We start from the raw sequence: 10,142 nt of genomic DNA on the forward strand, positions 1-10,142 counted from the left end.
TGTATGCATGCAAGCAAAAAGTCTCTGAATGTACGGTCCATAATGTGTATCAATCAAATGCACTCACGTGTACGATTTCTGCTCTCTATGAATTATATCGGTATGTTTGGAATGTACATATTTTATGCGAATGACATCAACAGTTTTTTGTATGTACAATCCATGTTCTGGATAAATCATATATGATGTCTGAAGTGTCTGTAAGGTCCTCGGTCCAAAGGAATAGTATCAGAAATAGAAATGTTGTCAGAAGTGTCTGTAAGGTCTTCGGTCCAGTATCAGAAATGGAAATGTTCCCCTTATAAATATCAAACATGCGCAAGAAAGTCCTTATTAAAAGTATGCAAATACCACACTACGCGTGATAATGTCATACCCTGTGAGTACCATGTCAAAAGACGCCACATGTCGCGATAATTATGGGTCAACCTACCTAGATATTTTATTCGCTTTTCAGCTATCCGTACTTGTGTCTTCGCATGTCCGTCCGTTCCAGGAAAGAGGAGGTACAAGTGGAACGCGTTACGAATAGGTAGCTAATATCTTATTATTGGGTGGTTGTAAAACAAAAGATGTCTGTCCAAAGCTATTTTATAAAGATAAGCGGAAGTACAGTATGAGTGGAATTCGCATTTATCATGGACGCTTTGTATACAATTTTGTTCAAGTGCAAATACCATATTTCAGAAAGCATTTGTACAGCTGTAATATAAGAGAACATGAGACGTTTTTCAAGACTGGTGTGATCTCTACATGTGAAATTTCATGCTAAATATTAGGTACTAGTCTTTATGACGAAAGTACTTTTTGCGGAAATATCTTTTTGTACGTGTTTGTTAATTTACATAAATGTACACAATACAGAGAAGAAACTATGCTATATCCACTGCAAACATAAATGTTGCCGATAAGCGAGCGGAATTATATACCTAAGTTCTATTACTTAGTTTTCATAACTTGATATGGCTGACTATTTAAATGAAGAACGTTTTGGTTGTCGGTGTCTGAGGCGGTCACTTCACACACACACACACACACACACACACACACACACACACACACATATATATATATATATATATATATATATATATATATATATATATATATATATATATATATATATATATACCTGTTTGTAATAAGTGCTCATTGCACGTATATATTAATATATTGTTTTATAGTTGCTAATACAATATTATTAATCCGCATTTTCAATGAAAGCAAAATCATCATAGTTGTTGACATATAAATATAGTGATGTTAAAATTCTGTGAGTCTAACTTGGGTTAATGATTGGTCCATATATAACCTAGGACTGTAATTAAACATTCCAAACAGCCTGTTCAGCATTAAATGAGGTTTGCGACAAAAAGTAGAGTGTACTCGTCAAACTGAGCAATTATATTAATTTCACAACAATTAAGATAATTATATAATGAAAGATTTTAAAAGCACGTTTATTGGGGTTCTTTGACTTTTTGATCCGTCCGTCTTGTTCTTTCCGTTCCAAACATTTTTATTAAGGAGCTGGTAACCTTTCATGTAATTGTCATATTTCCATTTTGTGATAAGCGAATTAAAGTTGAGGTAAGTGGGACATAAATCTAACCGCATTAAATATGTTTTTATTGGCAATGAAAGTTTTCTACTTGCCAAAATACTTCCACTGTGGCAAATAATTATTCTCCAATGTAGCATCAAATACAGTAAATTGCAAAATCAAAACTAAGAAAATTTACTTCAAATGGAATCTGGCCGATGTGTTAAAATGGGTAAGCAAGTGGCTGTATATATGCATCTGTGTACTCAAGCAACATCCTCACTAGGAATATGGTGTCAACGGGTAATTTCGTAAATTAATTCTTGTCAAATTGTCGACACTAATGCTATGATGCTACTTCTTTAGCTATTATTGTTTGTTTAATAACTAAATATATGGATATATTGATGTTTCAGGCTTGTGTATTTCTTGAAAATGATGTATTGCATGTGCACCGTCAATAGTTAATTCACCGTTGCCATAAAATGAAACACCAAAACTGGTTAGGGAGCTGAACTACCCACCACCTCTAGGTGCAGAGACGTTGTGTTCACGGTAAGTATATCTCTAAAATGGTATAGATATAAACTATTTGAATTGCATCAAGCTGTTTTGAACAGAAAGTTTTTTCTCAGAACTGTCATATAGGTAAATGGTCAGCATTTGCACTTCATTCAGTGTCGTAAATGACCTTCGAACATGACCATCGCATGTGTGATTAGGGGGCTTAATGCTTCTGTGCATACACTTCTTTTTTCCATGAGCTTCTATTGACTTGTCGGAGTAAATAAATAGCATTCATATTATTAATGTATTACACCTATACAAATATATGGAACTTTATGATATCAAGAATGTACTCTGTTTTATTATCATTTTATATTTTATAATTGGATGTGGCATCACATTTGTGCATAAAACTGCCCCTTGCAAAATATGCAATTGGCATAGCCACAGAAGAGTGTAATATGACAGGATACCATTGTACTAATAGCTAACGGTTATAAATTTACCATCACATATCAAGCATTAGAAAATAACACTGTGGAAAATTGCAGATGAACAATCCGTTTTCGGATTTTCCACGTTGTTGCTGTGAGACTGGATAAACTGACCGATGCGTGGCATGCACAGTTTCCACTCGGCTCACAAATTAATGAGGACGATTGTGTATAATGTTAAAACAATGCATACTGTATTTTGTAAAAGACATTAATAAAGATGTGTATCGTATGGCCTGAAATAGCAGCTAGAGAAAGATGTAGCATGATAATTTATGTTTTGCTCATCAAAATGTTGGACCACCAATAGCTACGGTAACATCTCAGGAAATAAAGTATATGTCTGGAGCACAGCGTTGATCTTCAAATGATATCAAATAGCTTTGTACTAACCGTACAGTTTTATAAAGTGAAAAATGTATACATACCAAATTGCTGATAACATTTCATTTTAACGTTTCTACCTGTTAACTTTGTTGTCACAACGTATTAAAGCTCATATGGTAAACATGTATACAAATACCTTCTTCCGAGAATCAGTACACATACAGAGGACTCAGATTATTTGGAAATATAACATGGGACACAAATACGCAGTGTAACACATTCTCATTCGATTGAAATTAGTTTGACAGATTAAATTCTTGTTAGCCTTCTTACTGTATTTATCTTGTTCTTTACAAGTATTTGACTCGACTACTTATGAATTCAGTCTGAAAAGACAGCGCGCATACTAAAACTACCAAGGTATAAAATCAATATCTTACATCTTAACATGTATATTTTTATGTATTCACTGTTTTTGTATTTTTGTCTCAAGTTTATTACTACACGTAGAGTAATATTCATGGATAGGAAAATAACTTTATTAGAAAAACAAATAACATCTAGCAAGAATATTTTATAATTGACGTAGGTTTCTTTCTACCAAATAAATAATATGGTCTTCAAACTATAAATTCTATAAATAAATTAGTTATAAGCTCTTGATAATGTACATATTGAGGCCATAAAAAGCGTTTAAAGCTCTGCATTCAAACACATGAAATAAAGGGTTTAATATAAGATATCTATCTATCTATCTATCTATCTATCTATATATCTATGTGTGAGTTATTTCTTGTTTTATTGGGTTCATTTACCTGACATATACCCATTTCGAAAGCAATATTCATGTCCATTGAAACGCATTCATCGTAGTAAAGTATTGAAGTTAACACCTAACTATACTGAGATTAAGAAATGACAACCGAAGAACAAGCTTCCGGGTACGGGTTAACGCTTGATGAATTAGCTGATAGCAGGTTTGTGGCATGTAATCGTAACACCTCATAGACTGCCTTACATAATCTGTCAGCTTGACTGAAAAGTTGCCGACCTCTATACTGTACTACTGAATATACGTTGAATACATTTCCTACGAAATATTCCAATCATCGTCATCGTCATTATCATCATCATCATCATCATTATTACTGTTTTGAAGTATGATATTTTATGTAATGACAAATATACGTTTAATGCGATGCTGTATTCATCATCCATTTTGAAAAGGATCTAGCATTTAATACTTTTGTACAATATTTAACAATTATGTCCGTGCATAGGACTGTTTAAATCTATAGACATATATAATCTCTCTTTTTTTTAAAAAAAAAAAAAAATAAATTTTTTTTTTTTTTTTTTTTTAAAAAAAAAAAAAAAAAGCTTTGGATTCTTTTACTCACTGTACTTGGAAGAATATACTTAATACAACTTATTACTCTCTTCATTAATGCGATTCAATTGTGCTTGCTCTGGATTTTCAAGAAAACGTCTAGTATATATCATGAGAAAAAAAAAATATTATAAACTCTTGCAACAGAGATTTATTATCATTATCTCATAGATATTTGTGTTGTCTGTTCGCTGATTTGGAATATATGACTAGCAAGCACATATTCTCCAAGATTTAACTGCCGTTAAGTGTATTCGACATTTTGGTAAATTACATTTGGATAGGTAAGTGTCTTTGCAGCCTAGCTGTGAAAAGGTATGACGCCTGAGAATTTTAATTATCTCAGATATTAAACAAATGACTGGTAGTGTGAAATTATGGTAAAACGATCCCTGGTATCATTTAGTTTAAATATCTGTAGAATAATTAAGAACTAAAGAACAACGCTCCACCATATAAATAACATAATATTCTCTATAGTTTTCATTTACGCTTTCACACGCGTGAAACGTATTTTCTTTTATATTTAAAAATAAAAATTATTAACTTTTCCATCATGCATTTGGACGCCAGAACATATTTCCCTATATGTTTTATTCTTTCATCAGGAAAAATACAATGATTTTTGCTTTACAAAAATTGAAATATTGAGCCAAGATTTAACGAGACCTACAAAATAATGATATAGTCATCAATTCACGCTTGATTTAGTATTAATTTCATAAATACCAATGAGAAGATTACGTTTAAAATAACAGTAATAACAACGGCCTTTTGGACTTTAGAATATGTACGTGTAGCTGGCTCAATCAGTGCAGAATGTCCTATTTGTGAGGAATTAGTGCAAACGATGGAATTTCTAGGATGTAAATTAATGATGATTTCGATTATTGTAAATGAAGTCATAAGTGATGGTATAACTCAAGAAGATTTTTCTTCTAGATTATGTGTATTAGGATCGTTCTATAAGGTCATGTGATGAAATATTGAGATACTCCATGTCATTGATTTTGAAAACACTACCTTAAATAAAATAACTGTATAAATTCTATGACAATTATCCGGATAATTTAATCATTGTATGATTGAAAACAAAGGAACAATTTTGTACGAAACAAATTAGTTCGTAGAGTCACTGAACGGGTCACCAGCTGCATATTTGTTTACGTCTGATAACACTGAATTTTTAGATTCGATATCTGTATAGTCCCAAGCTTTGTTTCTATTGACATAACACGATATTATTAACTCAAAATCTCTGTCTTTCCAAGCAACACCATCAATCCAACCATAAACATTCCTTGTTTGCTTTAATCTTCTCTTTTTCTTTATAAATTTATTGATTCCTTCTAACATTATGTCCTGCAGAGATATGGCAGATTATTTTGTTAATATTATACATTTTGAGATGACGTTTGAACGGAATGTGAGCTGCAGCTATACCGGATCATGGATATAACATAATTCCTCTCTCTCTCTCTCTCTCTCTCTCTCTCTCTCTCTCTCTTATACACACACACACACACACTTTGCCTCTACTCCTTGGGAGTGCAAATAAGTTCGTGGAAGTCCCAGCCACTCTTGTACTTCTGTTGCACTCTCTAATACTAGTGCATGTAATCAAATGTTATAAACCAGTGTTTTCACCATGCAAACGCTGAGAACGTGGACAGGAAACTTATAAATAAAAGTACATCTAAACCTGCATAGAAGCCGTCATAAAAAGCATATAAACTATGTACAGATATACTCGTAAAGAAGAAATTGGTTCTGTCAGAGCAAATGTTTACATTATATTTCCATCGGTAACCGTGTCATGGCTGTTTCGTATATATCTGTATATAAGCATGGGATCAGTATAAATTATATCAGTCTCTGCATTCTCGATATGTTAACATGACATCATTACAAACTCATATATTCAGTAATGTCTCTTCTCTTGTTACAGTATTGCGTTCTAAATCACGTCATTTAGAAACAAGATTCCTTTAATATTTGTTCTTTTAATAGTGATGAATAGCACCAAACTAGGTTTGTTATGCATGTGTTTTGTTGTGTCCCAAGACCAGATCAAAACAATTTAATTTAGAAAAGTCAAATTTGCCTCATTTTCCAGCTATTCTGGGAGCATTTAGATCAATTTTCAACACTAATTCGTTGAAGACAGACTCCTTCAAAACAAAATGTTCAGGCCCCTTATACACATGCACATTCTGGGTGACGAATCCAATAATCGCTCTGAGTGCAAATGTTTTTAAGGACGCTAGAATGAATTTGATCAAGAAATATCGTTACGTTCGTCTGAATATTTTACAAAGTCAAGATTTAAAGACCACAACAGTTTGTGAAAATCATACGGATATGTGAGCAAAATTTTGAGCAAATTAGAAACTGAATATAGGTCTGGATAGCTACAGATGGTCATTTGATATTTCAACCGAGAGCGAGACAGTTTCATATTAAGTGGAATACATAGAATAATATTTCGTTTAGATTATTGATATTAGTTTTTGCACAGATATGACACTGAGCATTTGAAAGGTGAAATTCATTTTCTGTAGATAATTGTTGATCATAAAATATTTTAATACTACTCTCTCTTTCTCTTTCTCTCTCTCTCTCTCTCTCTCTCTCTCTCTTGTATTACACTATGAAGACGGTGTATATAATATAATTTTGATTGTGGATATTTACAAATAGAATAAAAAATGATTTGATTCTGCTCGACTCTTATGCTATACGCAGCGGGAATAACGTATATGGTCTTATTAAGATTTTTTAACTGAAGTTTTGTTCTGTTAACTTTATCATACAATAGCTATGTCTCAATTGCCTCAAAGTGAAAAATCTGCATTTATTAAAAATCATGAAAGTACATAGGATAATTGTTTATATACTCTGATATTTATTTTGAATCAAGATTCGCAATGTCTCGTCTGCGTCAGTCTTGAGGAAGTTCTAAATCCGATATCAGCAATCAATGAACACATATTTTTCTCTTAAATATCTAAGTTCAGTTTCTGTTACATAAATCAGGACAATCTACATTAAGGAATATGTCACGTATTTGAGAGTGTTTAGAGCGAAACAGTCTTCACTGCCAGTCTCTACATTCGCATTATTATATAAGGAAGTTTAATACACTCTCCATGTATCGATTTTTCAGCCTAGGGTTGTATTGTAGATATGCTACTCACCTATGCGGATGCTATTTGTTAGATTGTGGTGTTAAGTGACAAGATCGTACAGGGTGGGTTGATAAGATAACTGTTCTCTCAATATTCTTGATAACTGTGCGACATTTGAGACTAAGTCTGCGTTTTCCAAGCCCATGCTATTCAAAATGAAATCATGTAGTTATAAAGCCGAAATATAAACGAGACCTTTATGTTTTTATATTTAAGATATAATTGTAATCTTTAAGTCTCATTTCTAAAAAGTAAACAAAAATAAAATAAAAGACAATTCAACCAATGTCATGAAAATGAAAGAAGTGAGTTGAGAGATAAGTCGGCTGCTATTTACACGCACGTTATTATAGTGTTATTGTTTGCACAGCAATGACTGTTCACTGTCCTTGCCGACTACGTCCCTTGCTAGAGGTATTTGAGATTAATAAAATACATTAATAGTTAGATGTTATTATAAAAATAACATGAATAGGAGAATAAACATAACTGAATAACCAAAGTTATCTGCGATTATGTGTTGTCGAAATACAAATATCACACAGATACGTTCTCTGACAAATTATCATGTCAATAAAAGTGTTCGAAAATGTTATTATATCCAGAGCATGTTGTGGCGTATTACACTTTTCTATTATGTTTGTATCGTTTTATTATTGTAGTGAATAGTTCGAGAGCGGGGTATGGGTAGTTACTTGCAAGTAAAAAAGAAACCTGAAAATTAACACCGCACGTAAATTCTTTTAGACTTTTCTTAACAAATTTGTATCGTTATAGACACGAAACTAAAAACGTTCATTGTGACAGCTGAATGACTGTATTATCGTTAATTCTGATAGTCATATAGAAAAGCGAGAAAATAATATCAGGTGCCATTTATGAATCGGTGTATTAGTTTTGCTTCCTGACTCTTTGTGTATATCTGTCTATAAATGTATGTCCGTTAAAACACTTATTGTAAAGTTTAATGATACATATCCACCAAACTGGTAAATGTTTTCATTTGTGGTGCAGATTTACCGAAAATTCATCTGTGAATCCCTGGTTAAGAAATAATCAAAATTATTTTTAATAATCATTTTGGTAATTATGGTTCTTAAGAAATTTCAGCAAACGTAGTATGAAACATATAATTCATGGCTGACTTCATACTCCCGAGACCAGGGGTACAACGGGCCAGGTAATTGTTTCTAAAGTAGGACATCACCGCATTGCGTTATCATGGGTTTTATTTAAAAGCGATAGAGCGCACTTAAAGATTTCAGTTCCGGTTTTCTATTGTGGGGTTAACGCTATTGTTCAGCACATATTTTGTGGACGAAGAGCCCTAGAAAATCCTGGGAAGAACCATTGAGCCGCTGGAGGCTACTGGCAAGCTTTATCACATATCCACTTTGGCTTAGCCGAGAATCGAAAGCACGTGAAGAGAGGCTTAATGTCAGTGACATGCAAATACGAGCGCCTTCCACAACTCGGCTTTTCGGACTTAAGAATTTAAATGAATTTGAAAAATTACACCAACCTCTAGGACCAGTTTTTGATCTGCACTACATATTCCGAAACACACAACAGGACCAAGCTTCTCCTTTGCTGTATGTTTTGAACATCAATAACACTGTACTTGGGAACAGTACAATGTCTTGCCTTCTGCATACACACACACACACATGCACACATATATATATATATATATATATATATATATATATATATATATATATATATATATGTATGTGTGTGTGTGTGTGTGTAAGGAGTGCACAAGTCATCTTCAAACAATTTGCGAGATATAGTCGCAATAGGCTCGATGTGAACAACTAACGGATACTTGTACTTTTATGTATCATTTGGAGTCGCATAACAAATTTGAAATTGTTATTTAATTTTGAGGACCAATAGAATATATATGTGATATATTTCTCCCTGGTCGTCAAATCTTTCTGTAAGCCAAGAAAAGGCCGTTCCAGACCAATTGAATAATGAGCAACTAAGTACTTATTAAGTTGTACCATACACTCGTTTTCGGTTTGCTGGATAAGGTAGTAAACTTATATTGTTAGAATAGCATGTTTGTTATTATCATGGTGATTCAGAACGTGTATTTACAACCATCTTATCTTGACCACTAAGACAGTAAAATTTAACACCATGTCATTAATATTAAAAATTATTTAGTCTCATAAATACAAAAAAGTGGTTTTCTATTACATACCATGCCAAAGTCACTTGTATTATTACGCAGAAAGATCACCTCTCCACCAGACCATGTACATCAAGAGAAACTGTCCGAATTAGTTTACTTTGTGACAGCTGAACCAATATCTTACTATCTTCTCGAGGTATGATATAACTGCTCTAATGTATTTACTAAAATCTTTTAGAGGTATGAATAAGCAGACCTGTACTCAGTCTGTGCATATTACGTCACTGGAAAAAGGTATTTATATCATGTCTATTTAAATGTCAATATGCAAGTTGGCAAGAATTCAAACATGAAATGAATAGCGTTGTAATGCTAAGTCGTATTAGATAAGAGATATGCGGTACACATATATACATGTACATGCTGATGTCAATTTCGGTGGAGTAGATTTGGGTTTGCTTCGTTGGCGCATTTAGTAAAGACGTCGCATGTGATAACGCTATCAATCTGTGACATAGGTATATGTGTTACTATCGAACTCCAGCAATAT

General features: G+C 32.9%; 1 protein-coding gene across 2 annotated transcripts in view; it reads right to left on the reverse strand.

The window, feature by feature from the left end:
- The window catches only part of LOC149793216 (uncharacterized), a 59,208-nt gene extending 49,346 nt beyond the window's left edge, over positions 1–9,862 (reverse strand). For both annotated transcript variants that reach the window (XM_089967179.1, XM_089967178.1), the window contains exon 1: positions 9,662–9,862. The gene's annotated coding sequence lies outside the window, so the exon portion shown is untranslated. The remainder of the gene's footprint in view (positions 1–9,661) is intronic.
- Between the last annotated feature and the right edge of the window lie 280 nt (positions 9,863–10,142).

Source organism: Sinohyriopsis cumingii, chromosome 8 (assembly GCF_028554795.1).
Source record: "Sinohyriopsis cumingii isolate HCF-2022 chromosome 8, ASM2855479v2, whole genome shotgun sequence".
NCBI lineage: Eukaryota > Metazoa > Mollusca > Bivalvia > Unionida > Unionidae > Sinohyriopsis > Sinohyriopsis cumingii.